This window comes from Zea mays, chromosome 9 (assembly GCF_902167145.1).
Source record: "Zea mays cultivar B73 chromosome 9, Zm-B73-REFERENCE-NAM-5.0, whole genome shotgun sequence".
In the NCBI taxonomy this organism is placed as follows: domain Eukaryota; kingdom Viridiplantae; phylum Streptophyta; class Magnoliopsida; order Poales; family Poaceae; genus Zea; species Zea mays.
This window is the reverse complement of record NC_050104.1, coordinates 135566613-135582124: the sequence shown is the minus strand read 5'-3', so window position 1 is coordinate 135582124 and position 15512 is coordinate 135566613. Positions and strand designations below refer to the sequence as shown.

Below are 15512 nucleotides of genomic sequence, written 5' to 3'. Positions count from 1 at the left end.
TCTTGCAGAAACTGGACGAGCGCGCTTTCCTATTTGTCATCCAGGCTGGAGCTGATGATGGCAGTCTTGCGTTCATCAGCGAACCCAAGGTTGATCCTTTTGGTTTCTTCAGTCGGCCACATAGAGGTCGCGGCTTGAGCTTCATTTGCAGGTGCTGCAAGGTCTTCCTCAGGCTTAGAGTTTGCCTGTGTCGAAGAAGTCGCCGACAGTTTGGTGATGAGGGCCGCCTGGATGGCCACTCGGAAACATTCTGCGGCGCCTTGGAAGTCAGCGCGCACAGTTATGATTCCTTGCGGTCCTGGCATCTTCAATATCATGTATGTGTAATGCGGAATGGCCATGAATTTTGCCAATCCCGGCCTCCCGATGATGGCGTTGTACCCGTAGTCGAAGTTCGCCACCTCGAACCTGAGGGACTCGGTTCTGTAGTTCTCCGGAGTTCCAAAGGTGACTGGCTTGTAGATGTGGCCCAGCGGGTATTCTCCTTCAGTCGGCACGATGCCGAAGAAAGGAGTGTCTGACTCGTGGAGCTCTTTGAGGTGAACTCCCAAGCCTTGAAGTGTCCGGGGGAAGGTGACGTTGATGCTGCTCCCCCGTCCACTAATACCTTCTTCACCCTGCTCTCTCGGATCACCGGATCGACGAGGAGCGGGTATTTGCCTGGGTGGTCGAAGTTGAGCCATTGATCTGCCCGAGTGAAGGTGATCGGGTGCTCCGACCATCGGTACGGAGCGGGAGGTCCGGCGGTCGCCACCAATATCTGGCGATCGTTGAGCTTTTGTTGTCTTCTGTTCTCCTGCGATCCGTGTTCGCCAAAGATGACGTTGACCTCTCTGTCAACGCACGGGAAGGCTCCACCTCCTCCCTCCTCCTGTTGCTGAGGTTGTTGCGGTTCTCCTGGTCCTCCCCGCGGCGGAGGAGGAGGTAGAGGTTGGAAGGACCGGCCGTGTCCGACGGAGTGCTTGAAGTCTCTGCAGTTCCGAAGGGTGTGGTGCATGTCCTTGTGGTACAGGCACTGGGCGTCGAGGATGTCGTCCAGCGTGCGTTCGCCTCCACGAGGTCCTCCCCGGGCGCGAGAGGCAGGTGGTCCAGCAGCGTGTACTTCTTCGCGAGGCCTCTTCTCCCAGTGTTTGTCGGGCTGCTGGTTTGTATCACGTCGCGGTGCTGCTGGTGTAGGCTTCGCTCCTTCGATGAGATCCTAAGCTCGCTCGTCGGCGGTGATGTAGAGGTCGGCTTCCCGGAACAGTTGCTCAGAGGTAGTCGGTGCCTTCTGTAATATGGCTCCGACGAAAGCCAAGTCGTTGGATCCTCTGTAGAAGTCCTCGATCACGGCCGCCTCCGCGACCTCGGGGACACGATTTCTCATGGTCTGGAACCTTTTGAGGTACGACCAAAGAGTTTCGTCCCCTCGGCGCTTGATGGATTTGAGGTCCCATGGTTGCGCAGGTTTGTCAGAGAGGGACTGAAAGTTGGCGGTGAAGCGTCGACTGAAGTCGCTCCAGTCGTCGATGCAGTGTCGGGGTAGATGTCACAGCCATTGCAGCGCGTCTTGCCCGAGGACGATGGGTAAATATGCGGTCATCACGTCCTCGGATGCCCCGGCAGCTCGAGCAGCGGTGATGTAGACGGCCAGCCAGCCTCCTAGATCCTGCTTAGGTTCATATTTGTCGACATTGGATACCTTGAAGTTAGGGGGCATTGAATGGCCCTAAGGCGTGGAGTAAGAGCAGACACTCCACACGCGTCTTCTTGTCGTCGGGGACGATGTCTGTCCCGGGGAGGGGAGTAGTTGTCGTGGTGCCTCGACCGTCCCCGGGTGGTCCCACCAGTCGAGGACGTTGTCGACTCGGTTCTAGCGGCCTGACTTCGAGCCGGGATGTCGTGGTCCCTGTCGTATTCTTCCCGGCGGCGGATCTCGTTCTCATGTCGTCGTTCACGCGAGGCGTTGATGGAGCTTCGTGCATCCCGGTGGCTGTTGATGGTGTGTCGTAGGTCGTTCGGCGGGTGAGCGAGAGGTAGAAGATGGTTGGCTGCTTGGGTGAACAGTCGTCGATAGCCCTCGGTGTCGGGAGTCCGAGGGAGTCCATCAGCTATCCGAGCTAGTACCCTGCCAACTTCACTCAGCGTGTTCATGGCTCGGGCGAAGTCGGGGTTCAGGTTGCGCCCGAAGAGTGGATTCTCCTGACGTTGCCTTGCCTCCTTCTCGGCTTGTTCCTGAGCTCGTCGGCGATCACACCGTCGGGAGTTCCTTCGTTCTCTGAAGACGCGTTCCTCCGGAGTTTCTCCTATCTCTGAGACCTCGTCTCGCGAGACAGGCTGCTCTGGGTCCCGCTCTCCGGCCTCGTGATGTCGCCGGATATTTCGGCGTCGGTTCCTCCGTCGGCGGGATTCTCGCTGAGGAGGTTCTTCTCCGGGCGCAGTCGGCTCGTCATCGGAGACGGGGGGGCGACTCCACTCTCCCGATGAAGAGGACGTCGGGGTAGAATGGTGCGGTGGTCGTGGTGATCTTTTTTCCGTTCTCCTTTGAGGGCGGAGTAACGGAAAGAACAACTTGCTTCCTCCCGGTTTTATTTGTTTCTTTCTTCCTTGCGATTTGTGTCCATTCTTTCGTCGGAGAGGCAGACAGTGGAGTTCTCCGGGTCAGCGGGCCATCGGCCCCTGGCTTGTTGAAGGCGATCTTTTTTCGGAGCGCTGGAGGTTGCGCTTTTTCCTGCCTTACTCTGATATTCTCGGAGTTTGGAGGAGACTTCTTTCTTGGCGGATCTGCGATGCGGTGTAGAGTTCCTTCTTCATCTGCTATGGATGAGATAGTTCCGAAGCAGAACACGGATCTGGGGCGGAGGGTGATCTTGTGGTGGAAGGTGACGGCCATTGAGCTAGCTTAGATCGGCGACACACCCCCTACCTGGCGCACCAGCTGTCGGTGTTTTGGGTCCGACCGCACACCTGGGGTTGCCCCTCAAGGTGTTTTTAGGAGTAGGACGGTGTTACCGACTGTAGATCAATGGTTTGTGCAAGGTGCACGAGAAACAGTAGACAATGGTGTACAGGTTCGGGCCGCTTTGAGATGCGTAACACCCTCCGTCCTGGCGAGAATGCTTTATGTGGTGGATTACAAAGGAGCTCTCTAACGCTAGAACATAGAAAGCTGGGGTGGATGGCTGAGTAGTGAGATCGATCATTCTGAAGGGGTGCCCCCTAGGCCTTATATATTCGACCGTGAGGCAATACATGCGGATATGATAACAATGTGCACCTAAGAGATAGTGAACTGATTGAGTCTATCTTCCTATAGTTCTGCCGACTCATCCTCGCTTGGCTCCGTTGTATGGGGCTCTAGCGCGGGAAAGTCGGGTCTCTGCTGTGGTTACTTGCTCGACGTTGTTGGGCCGTCTGGGCTCGCACCGATCCGGCCTTGTGTCGATCTACTTCACTGGTCATTCTTCCCCAGGCCCACGAAGGGATGACCTTACGAATTATTGGGCCCTCGGGCCTTTCGTGAGGTCTTTTATCCTTCCAGTGGACCCGGGGGATATCTGTCCCCCACAGACGGGTTGCACCTCGACTGTGGAGGTGGCACCTCACTCGATGATTTGTTTGGAGCCTTTGATCATCAACTCAAAGCTCACAAACTTTCCTATCACTTCCTCGGGAGACATTAGTTTATATCTAGGATCACCATGAATTAATTGAACTTGAGTAGGGTTAAGAAAAACGAGTGATCTAAGAATAACCTTGACCATTTCATGGTCATCCATTTGGTGCTCCCGAGGTTGCGCACTTGGTTCACCAAGGTCTTGAGCCGGTTGTACATAGCTTGTGGCTCCTCTCCTTGGTGAAGCATGAATCGACCAAGCTCCCCCTCGATCGTTTCCCTCATGGTGATCTTGGTCACCTCGTCTCCTTCGTGCGCGGTCTTGAGCACGTCCCAAATCTCTTTGGCATTCTTCAACCCTTGCACCTTATTATACTCCTCTCGACTTAGAGAGGCGAGAAGTATAGTTGTGGCTTGGGAGTTGAAGTGTCGGATTTGGGCTACCTCGTTCGAGTCATAGCCTTCATCCCCCACGGATGGTTCCTGCGCACCAAATTCAACAATGTCCCAAATACTAGCGTGGAGTGAGGTTAGATGGTGCCTCATTTTATCACTCCACATACAATAATCTTCACCGTCAAAAACCGGTGGTTTGCCTAGTGGGACGGAAAGTAAAGGAGTGCGTTTATGAAAGGGAAATGTGCCCTTGGGCCATTTCTAAGTATTTTGGTGATTGAGTGTCAACACAAGTAGACTTATGTTAATCTATACAAAGTAATGGACAAAGTGCAAATCAAGTAAAAAGGTATGTTTCTAAGACTTAGTACATTGTTTTGGAGACTAATGTATTGTGTCTAAGTGCTGGAAACAGGAGAAATAAAGTTGGAAAAGAAGATGACTTTGTTCAGCCAAAGACAACTCGGTCTGGGTGCACCGGATTGTCTGGTGCGCTAGGCCGGCGTCTGTCAACTGGCTGCTCTCGGGAAGCAATTAACGGCGTACGGCTATAAATCACCGGACTGTCCGGTGGTGCACCGGACTATCCGGTGAGCCAACAGTCGGTCTGGCCAACGGTCGTCCGCGTAATCCGTGCGCGACGCGTGGCAGAGCCAACGGTAAGAAGGGGGCACCGGACTATCCGGTGTGCACCGGACAGTGTCCGGTGGTCCAACGGCTCTGAACCGCCAACGGTCGGTTTCGCCAAAGAAGGAAAGAAATCCGCACCGGACAGTGTCCGGTGGTGCACCGGACTGTCTGGTGCGCCAGGCGACAGAAGGCAAGAATTGCCTTCCTGGAATGCTCTCAACGGCTCCTAGCTGCCTTGGGGCTATAAAAGGGACCCCTAGGCGCATGGAGGAGAACACCAAGCAACCCTTGAGCATTGTTGATCATTCACACTTCATTCTTGCACACTTGTTCGACATTCTTAGTGATTTGAGCTCCGTTCTAGTGAGAACCTTGTGATACTCTTTTGAGCTCAAGTCTTGGTCTTGTGTGTGCGTATTTGCTGTGGATTTGAGTGTGTTGCTTCCCTCCCTTACTCTAGTGCTTCATTGTGATTCGTATTGTAAGGGCGAGAGACTCCAAGTTGTGGAGATTCCTCGCAAACGAGAAAGAGTAAAGTAAAGAAGAACACCGTGGTATTCAAGTTGATCATTGTATCACTTGAGAGGAGTTGAGTGCAACTCTCGTCCGTTGGGACGCCTACTCCTGGAGTAGGCAAGTTTTGTACTTGGCCGAACCACGGGATAAATCCTCGTGTCTCTTGTGCTTGACATTATTGTGTCTATTGTGCTTCACAAGAGCTCTCCTCTCTACTCACTTGATTTCATTGTTCTAACTCTTAATCAAGTTTGTGGTGTTAAGTTTTAAGTTTTACAGGATCACCTATTCACCCCCCCCCCCCTCTAGGTGCTCACAATTGGTATCAGAGCCGTTCTCTTCAAGAAAGGGACTAATCGCCCGAAGAAATGGATCCTAAGGGCAAGGGGATGGTGGTCAATGATAAGGAGAAGGAGTCCTTCGTCAATGATCAAAAGGATGACAAGCCTACTGACTCAGGCTCGGGCCACAAAAGAAAAGACGGGAGGAAGAAGAAAACAAGGCGCGTCAAGGAGATAGTCTACTACGACAGCGACGAATCTTCCTCTTCCCAAAAGGATGACGACAACGACTACAAGAAAAAGAAGACGGTTAATTCAAACTTTTCCTTTGATTATTCTCGTATTCTGCAAAGTTCCAATGCTCATTTGCTTTCCATTCCCCTCGGAACCCCCCCCCCCCCCACTTTGATGGAGAGGACTACGGATTTTGGAGTCACAAAATGCGTAGCCACTTGTTCTCTCTCCATCCAAGTATATGGGAGATAGTAGAAAATGGAATGCACTTTGATAGTATGGATAGTCCCATGTTCATTAATGAGCAAATTCACAAAAATGCACAGGCTACTACTGTTCTTCTAGCTTCATTGTGCAGGGATGAATACCATAAGGTGAGCGGCTTGGATAACGCCAAGCAAATTTGGGACACCCTCAAAATCTCACATGAGGGGAACGACGTCACCATGCTCACCAAGATGGAGTTGGTGGAGGGCGAACTTGGGAGATTCGCAATGATCAGGGGCGAGGAGCCAACCCAAACGTACAACCGGCTCAAGACCCTCGTCAACAAAATAAGGAGCTATGGAAGCACGCGATGGACGGACCACGACGTCGTCCGCCTAATGCTAAGGTCTTTTACTGTCCTTGATCCACATCTTGTGAACAATATTCGTGAGAATCCTAGGTACACCAAGATGACGCCCGAGGAGATACTTAGAAAGTTTGTAAGCGGGCGGATGATGATCAAGGAGGCAAGATACGTTGACGATGCGTTGAACGGCCCAATCCACGAGCCTCAAACCGTTGCTCTCAAAGCAACAAGGAGCAAGGAAGTGCTACCTAGCAAGGTGGCACAAGTTGAGGCGGCGGGACTCAATGATGAAGAGATGGCCCTCATCATTAAGCGTTTCAAGATGGCACTAAGGGGTCGCAAGGAGCATCCCAACAAGACCAAGACGAAGGGGAAGCGCTCATGCTTCAAATGTGGTAAGATTGGTCATTTTATCGCTAATTGTCCCGATAATGATAGTGATCAGGAACAAGGGAACAAGAGGGAAAAGAAGAAGGCTTACAAGAAGGCTAAGGGCGAGGCACACCTTGGAAATGAGTGGGACTCGGATTGTTCGTCGTCCGACTCCGACAACGAAGGACTCGCCACCACCGCCTTCAACAAGTCGGCCCTCTTCCCCAACGAACATCACACCTGCCTCATGGGAAGGGAAAAGAAGGTAAGCACTCAAAATACTAGTACTTACGCTTCCTCAAGTGATGAAGAATCTAGTGATGATGAAATAGACTATTCATGTTTATTCAAGGGCCTAGATAGAACTAAGGTTGATATGATTAATGAATTAATTGATGCATTGAATGATAAGAATAGGTTATTAGAAAAGCAAGAGGATCTTTTATATGAAGAACATGATAAGTTTGTAGAGGCACATAAATCCCTTGCTTTAGAAATTAAAAGGAATGAAATGCTTTCTTGTGAATTGTCTACATGCCATGACTCTATTTCTAGCTTAAAGAGCATAAATGATGAATTGGATGCTAAGTTAGAAATAGCTAATAAATCAACATCCTGTGTAGAACATGTTGCAATTTGCAATAGGTGTAAAGATTTTAATGTTGATACTTGTAGTGAACATCTAGTTTCAATTTCTAATTTGAATGATGAAGTGGCTAGTCTCAATGCCCAACTTAAGACTAGCAAGAGTGAATTTGACAAACTAAAATTTGCAAGGGATGCCTACACGATTGGTAGACACCCCTCAATTAAGGATGGTCTTGGCTTCAAGAGGGAAGTCAAGAACTTAACAAACCATAAGGCTTCCATCTCCGCCAAGGAGAAAGGGAAGGCCCCTATGGCTAGTAGTGCTCAAAAGAACCACGCTTTCATGTATCATGATAGGAGACATTCTAGGAATGTTTATAGAAGTTATGATGCCTTTGATTCTCATGCCATGATTGCTTCTAGTTCTTCTATTATGCATGATAGAAATTTGGCTAGGAAAAATGCTATGCCTAGAAGAAATGTTATTCATGTTCCTAGGAAAGTAAACTATGAATCTTCTACAATTTTTCATACTTGCAATGCTTCCTTCACTATTTGTAGAAAGGATAAGAAGGTGATTGCTAGGAAATTAGGGGCAAGATGCAAGGGAGATAAAACTTGCATTTGGGTCCCTAAGACAATTATCACTAACCTTGTAGGACCCAACAAGAGTTGGGTACCTAAGACCCAAGCCTAAATTTGCCTTGCAGGTTTATGCATCCGGGGGATCAAGCTGGATTATCGACAGCTGATGCACAAACCACATGACGGGGGAGAAGAAGATGTTCTCTTCCTACGTCAAGAACAAAGACTCCCAAGACTCAATCATATTCGGTGACGGGAATCAAGGCAAGGTGAAAGGGTTAGGAAAAATTGCTATTTCATCCGAGCACTCTATTTCTAATGTGTTCTTAGTTGAGTCGCTTGGATATAACTTGTTGTCTGTGAGTCAACTTTGTAATATGGGATATAACTGTTTATTCACAAATGTAGATGTGTCTGTCTTTAGAAGAAGTGATGGTTCATTAGCTTTTAAGGGTGTACTAGACGGCAAACTTTATTTAGTTGATTTTGCAAAAGAGGAGGCCGGTCTAGATGCATGCTTAATTGCTAAGACTAGCATGGGCTGGCTGTGGCATCGCCGTTTAGCACATGTGGGGATGAAGAACCTTCACAAGCTTCTAAAGGGAGAACATGTGATAGGTCTAACTAATGTAACTTTCGAAAAAGATAGACCTTGTGCAGCTTGTCAAGCAGGTAAACAGGTGGGAAGCTCTCATCATGCCAAAAATGTGATAACAACATCAAGACCCCTGGAGTTACTTCATATGGACCTCTTCGGACCCGTCGCCTATCTAAGTATAGGAGGAAGTAAGTATGGTCTTGTTATAGTTGATGATTTTTCCCGCTTCACTTGGGTATTCTTTTTGCAGGATAAATCTGAAACCCAAGGGACCCTCAAGCGCTTCCTAAGGAGAGCCCAAAACGAGTTTGAGCTCAAAGTGAAGAAGATAAGGAGCGACAATGGGTCCGAGTTCAAGAACCTTCAAGTGGAGGAGTATCTTGAGGAGGAAGGAATCAAGCACGAGTTCTCCGCTCCCTACACACCACAGCAAAATGGTGTAGTAGAGAGGAAGAACAAGACATTACTAGACATGGCGAGGACGATGCTTGGTGAATTCAAGACGCCCGAACGGTTTTGGACGGAAGCCGTAAGCACGGCTTGCCACGCCATAAACCGGGTCTACCTTCATCGCCTCCTCAAGAAGACTTCATATGAGCTTCTAACCGGTAACAAACCCAATGTGTCTTACTTTCGTGTATTTGGGAGCAAATGTTATATTCTAGTGAAGAAAGGTAGAAATTCTAAGTTTGCTCCCAAAGCTGTAGAAGGTTTTTTGTTAGGTTATGACTCAAATACAAAGGCGTATAGGGTCTTCAACAAATCATCGGGTTTGGTTGAAGTCTCTAGCGACGTTGTATTTGATGAGACTAATGGCTCTCCAAGAGAGCAAGTTGTTGATCTTGATGATGTAGATGAAGAAGACGTTCCAACGGCCGAAATGTGCACCATGGCGATTGGAGATGTGAGGCCACTGGAACAAAAGGAGCAAGATCAACCTTCTTCCTCAACAACGGTGCATCCCCCAACTCAAGAAGATGAACAAGTTCATCAAGAGGAGGCGTGTGATCAAGGGGGAGCACAAGATGATCATTTAATGGAGGAAGAAGCACAACTGGCACCTCCAACCCAAGTTCGAGCGACGATTCAAAGGAATCATCCCGTCGACCAAATATTGGGTGACATAAGCAAGGGAGTAACTACTCGTTCTAGATTAGTTAATTTTTGCGAGCATTACTCCTTTGTCTCTTCTATTGAGCCTTTTAGGGTAGAAGAGGCCTTGCTAGATCCGGACTGGGAGTTGGCCATGCAAGAGGAGCTCAACAACTTCAAGAGAAATGAAGTTTGGACACTGGTGCCTCGTCCCAAGCAAAACATTGTGGGAACCAAGTGGGTGTTCCGCAACAAACAAGACGAGCATGGGGTGGTGACAAGGAACAAGGCACGACTTGTGGCAAAAGGTTATGCCCAAGTCGCAGGTTTGGACTTTGAGGAGACTTTTGCTCCTGTAGCTAGGCTAGAGTCAATTCGCATATTGTTAGCCTATGCTACTCACCATTCTTTCAGGTTGTTCCAAATAGATGTGAAGAGCGCTTTCCTCAACGGGCCAATCAAGGAGGAGGTGTACATGGAGCAACCCCCTGGCTTTGAGGATGAACGGTACCCCGACCACGTGTGTAAACTCTCTAAGGCGCTCTATGGACTTAAGCAAGCCCCAAGAGCATGGTATGAATGCCTTAGAGACTTTTTAATTGCTAATGATTTCAAGGTTGGGAAAGCCGATCCAACTCTTTTTACTAAGACTTGTGATGGTAATCTTTTTGTGTGCCAAATTCATGTCGATGACATAATATTTGGTTCTACTAACCAAAAGTCTTGTGAAGAGTTTAGCAGGGTAATGACTCAAAAGTTCGAGATGTCGATGATGGGCGAGTTAAGCTATTTCCTTGGGTTCCAAGTGAAGCAACTCAAGGATGGGACCTTCATCTCCCAAATGAAGTACACACAAGACTTGATCAAGCGGTTTGGGATGAAGGACGCCAAGCTCGCAAGGACTCCAATGGGAACCGACGGACACACCGACCTCAACAAAGGAGGTAAGTCCGTTGATCAAAAGGCATACCGGTCTATGATAGGGTCCTTACTTTATTTATGTGCTAGTAGACCGGATATCATGCTTAGCGTATGCATGTGTGCTAGATTTCAATCTGATCCAAGGGAGTGTCACTTAGTGGCCGTGAAGCGAATTCTTAGATATTTAGTCGCTACGCCTTGCTTCGGAATCTGGTATCCAAAGGGGTCTACCTTTGACTTGATTGGATATTCAGACTCCGATTATGCTGGATGTAAGGTCGATAGGAAGAGTACATCAGGGACATGCCAATTCTTAAGAAGGTCCCTGGTGTCGTGGAGTTCTAAGAAACAAACTTCCGTTGCCCTATCCACCGCTGAGGCCGAGTATGTTGCCGCAGGACAGTGTTGCGCGCAACTACTTTGGATGAGGCAAACCCTCAGGGACTTTGGCTACAATCTGAGCAAAGTCCCACTCTTATGTGATAATGAGAGTGCTATCCGCATGGCAGACAATCCTGTTGAACACAGCCGCACAAAGCACATAGACATCCGGCATCACTTTTTGAGAGACCACCAGCAAAAGGGAGATATCAAAGTGTTTTATGTTAGCACCGAGAACCAGCTAGCCGATATCTTTACCAAGCCTCTAGATGAGTCGGCCTTTTGCAGGCTGCGTAGTGAGATAAATGTCTTAGATTCACGGAACTTGGATTGATTTATAGCATTCATGTGTTTTATGCTTTGATCATGTTCCTTTATGAATATTGTTATGTATTTGTGGTGTTCAAGTTGTACAAACACTCCCCGGACCTCAAAAGTCCATGTGTGAGTGATGCACATATTTAGGGGGAGATGTGCTCCAACTTGACCCTTTGAGACTAACCGTGTGCTTGAGTTTGCTTGATTTAGTCTCAAAGGTGACTTGAAAGGGAAATGGTGGACTTGGACCATGCAAGACTTCCACTGCACTCCGATGAAAGAGTAAATGATTCCAAGTTCATCTTTGTACTCTTATTGCCTTTTTACTCTTAGTTGAAGAATTTGGTGAGGCAATGGGGTTAAAGGGCCAAAATTGATCCCGTTTTGGTGCTTGATGCCAAAGGGGGAGAAAATAAGGCCAAAGAAAGAAATGGATCAGCTACCACTTGAGAATTTTGAAAATAGTAGAGTTAGAGTTTTTGTTTGTCAATTTGTCTCTTATTGTCAAAACATTGATCTCTTGTGGGGAGAAGGCTTGATTATGGGAAAAAGGGGGAGTTCTTGAATCTTTGATCAATTTCTCTTGAAATATCTCTCTTTATGTTTCAACAAGTGTGTTTGACTTAGAGATAGGAAATTGAATTTGATTTGCAAAAACAAACCAAGTGGTGGCAAAGAATGATCCATATATGCCAAATTTGAATCAAAACAATTTTGAGTTCTCATTTGTATTGATGTTGCACTTCCTTTAGTTGCTTTTTATTGTGTTGGCATAAATCACCAAAAAGGGGGAGATTGAAAGGGAAATGTGCTCTTGGGCCATTTCTAAGTATTTTGGTGATTGAGTGTCAACACAAGTGGACTTATGTTAATCTATGCAAAGTAATGGACAAAGTGCAAATCAAGTAAAAAGGTATGTTTCTAAGACTTAGTACATTGTTTTGGAGACTAATGTATTGTGTCTAAGTGCTGGAAACAGGAGAAATCAAGTTGGAAAAGAAGATGGCTTTGTTCAGCCAAAGACAGCTCGGTCTGGGTGCACCGGACAGTGTCCGGTGCGCCAGGCCGGCGTCTGTCAACTGGCTGCTCTCGGGAAGCAATTAACGGCGTACGGCTATAAATCACCGGACTGTCCGGGGAGCCAACTGTCGGCCTGGCCAACGGTCGGCCACGTAATCCGCACGCGACGCGTGGCAGAGCCAACGGTCAGAAGGGGCACCGGACTGTCCGGTGTGCACCGGACAGTGTCCGGTGCGCCAGGCGACAGAAGACAAGAATTGCCTTCCTGGAATGCTCTCAACGGCTCCTAGCTGCCTTGGGGCTATAAAAGGGACCCCTAGGCGCATGGAGGAGAACACCAAGCAACCCTTGAGCATTGTTGATCATTCACACTTCATTCTTGCACACTTGTTCGACATTCTTAGTGATTTGAGCTCCGTTCTAGTGAGAACCTTGTGATACTCTTTTGAGCTCAAGTCTTGGTCTTGTGTGTGCGTATTTGCTGTGGATTTGAGTGTGTTGCTTCCCTCCCTTACTCTAGTGCTTCATTGTGATTCGTATTGTAAGGGCGAGAGACTCCAAGTTGTGGAGATTCCTCGCAAGCGGGAAAGAGTAAAGTAAAGAAGAACACCGTGGTATTCAAGTTGATCATTGGATCACTTGAGAGGAGTTGAGTGCAACTCTCGTCCGTTGGGACGCCACAACGTGGAGTAGGCAAGTTTTGTACTTGGCCAAACCACGGGATAAATCCTCGTGTCTCTTGTGCTTGTCCTTATTGTGTCTATTGTGCTTCACAAGAGCTCTCCTCTATACTCACTTGATTTCATTGTTCTAACTCTTAATCAAGTTTGTGGTGTTAAGTTTTAAGTTTTACAGGATCACCTATTCACCCCCCCTCTAGGTGCTCACAGTTTGGAAATGCGAGGATAGCGTAGGGGATCTTACTAAACTTCTTGCTCTCATGGCGCTTAGAAGTGACGGATGGCGTGTCGGTCCTGGAGGTGGAGGGCGACGAAGAATCGGTCTCGTAGTAGACCAGTTTCTTCATTTTCTTCTTCTTGTCGCCACTCCGGTGCGACTTGACGCGGGGAGGCGATTCCTCCCTCTTCTTGTTGTCAGACTCTCCCGATGGAGCCTTCCTGTGGCTTGTGGCGGGCTTGTCGCCGGTCACCATCTCCTTCTTGGCGTGAGCTCCCGACATAACTTCGAGTGGTTAGGCTCTAATGAAGTACCGGGCTCTGATACCAATTGAAAGTCGCCTAGAGGGGGGTGAATAGGAAAATCTGAATTTTATAAACTTTAAGCACAACTACAAGCCGGGGTTAGCATTAGAAATATAATCGAGTCCGAAAGAGAGGGCGAAAACGAACGAACAAATAAGAGAGGATGACACGGTGATTGTTTTACCGAGGTTCGATTCTTGCAAACCTACTCCCCGTTGAGGTGGTCATAAAGACCGGGTCTCTTTCAACCCTTTCCCTCTCTCAAACAGTCACCTAGACCGAGTGAGCTTTTCTCTTCAATCAAACGGGACACTTAGTCCACTACAAGGACCACCACAACTTGGTGTCTCTTGCTTTGATTACAAGTGAATTGAGAACAAGAATGGAGAAAGAAGAAAAGCGATCCAAGCGCAAGAGCTCAAAAGAACACAACAAAACTCTCTCTTCTAGTCACTATTGCTTTGAGTGGAATTGGGACTTGGAGAGATTTTGATTCACTCTATTTGTGTCTTGTATTGAATGCACTAGCTCTTGTATTGAATGTGTTGGCTGAAAACTTGGATGCCTTGAAGTGTTGGTGGTTGGGGGGTTTTATAGCCCCAACCACCAAAATGGCCGTTAGGGAAGTCAGCTGTCGACGGGCGCACCGGACAGTCCGGTGCGCCACCGGACACTGTCCGGTGCGCCAGCCACGTCACCCAACCGTTAGGGTTCGACCGTTGGAGCTTCTGACATGTGGGCCACCGGACAGTCGTTGTTCACCGTCCGGTGCGCCTTCTGGCGCCTGCTCTGACTCTGCGCGCGCAGTCCGCACTGCTCACTGTTCACTTTTGCAGTCGACCGTTGGCGCTGTAGTCGTTACTCCGCTTGGCACACCGAACAGTCCGGTGCTACACCGGACAGTCCGGTGAATTATAGCGGAGGGCAATTCCAGAAACCCGAAGGTGGCAAGTTCGGAGTGATTCTCCCTGGTGCACCGGACACCGTCGGGTGGCACACCGGACAGTCCGGTGCGCCAGACCAAGGCAGCCTTCGGTTGTGTTTTGCTCTTCTTATTTGAACCCTTTCTTGGACTTTTTATTCGTTTGTGTTGAACCTTTGGCACCTGTAGAACTTATAATCTAGAGCAAACTAGTTAGTCCAATTATTTGTGTTGGGCAATTCAACCACCAAAATCATTTAGGAAAAGGTGTGAGCCTATTTCCCTTTCAGAGCCATGACGTGCTTGTTGGTCAGGGAGGCGGCGTGGATGCAAGACGTGCTTGCCGGTCAGGGGCGTCGCACGAGAAGCGGATTCAAGGGCGCATCGCGGGAGGCAGTGGTGCGATGCCGAGGAGCTATGGGGTCGTAGGGCGACAACTCGACGAAAAAGGCGATGCGACGGGGGCTGGACTCCATCTCCATCCTCCTCGTCGATGAGGTCCCAGAGGATTTTGGTGGGAGGCGAGCGACCGAGCCGGCTTAACTGCTTTGCTCTTCTTCCTCCTCCGCTTTCCCCTCCCCCACGACGGAGAGAGCAGGCGCCGATGCTGGCGAGGACAGGGCTAGAGAGCGGAGTCGTCGAGGATGGAGGCGGGGCACGGCAAGGATAGTTAGGCGAGGGCGGGTGTGGAGCGGGGCGCCGAGGATGGGGAGGACGATAATGGGGGTGGGGTGGGGGTAGGGTGCGGCATAGCGAGCGGGTGCGGCACCACGAGGTGTGTCGCCGGGATGAGTGGACTTTGGGGGACAGGCAGGGGCAGAGGCAGGGGCTTACGGGGGCATCTCGTGTTCTACACTATTGAAAGAGCATCTCTAACAATGTCTCAAACTGGTGCCTCAAATTGAAATATGTGACTCTACGCAGTAAAAACTACTCAACAGTGACTTATTTTATAAAATTTGGTTAAAAAAATTATAGGGCACTCTCACAAGTGCCTTAAATATACTACGCCGCACTGAGCTACCCTATAATCTAGATTTGAAGATTTACTGCTGGAGCGGAATGTTTTGTTCGTGCCCTAAATTCTACAAAATATATCCATTTTTAAATTATAGGGTATTTTTATAGGTAACTTTGTTGGAGATACTCTTAATAAGTAATGCATTTCTTCGTAAGTACTAGTACAAAGTACATGAATAAACGCGTCTACTTATGCGATATATATATATATATATATATATATATATATATATATATATACGGCGCTGCTAAAATGCACCTGGGTGC

At 48.6% G+C, this 15512-nt stretch overlaps 1 pseudogene; it reads right to left on the bottom strand.

The window, feature by feature from the left end:
- LOC109942631 (uncharacterized) overlaps nucleotides 1-14976 on the bottom strand; it is a 74458-nt pseudogene extending 59482 nt beyond the window's left edge.
- Nucleotides 14977-15512: the final 536 nt, after the last annotated feature.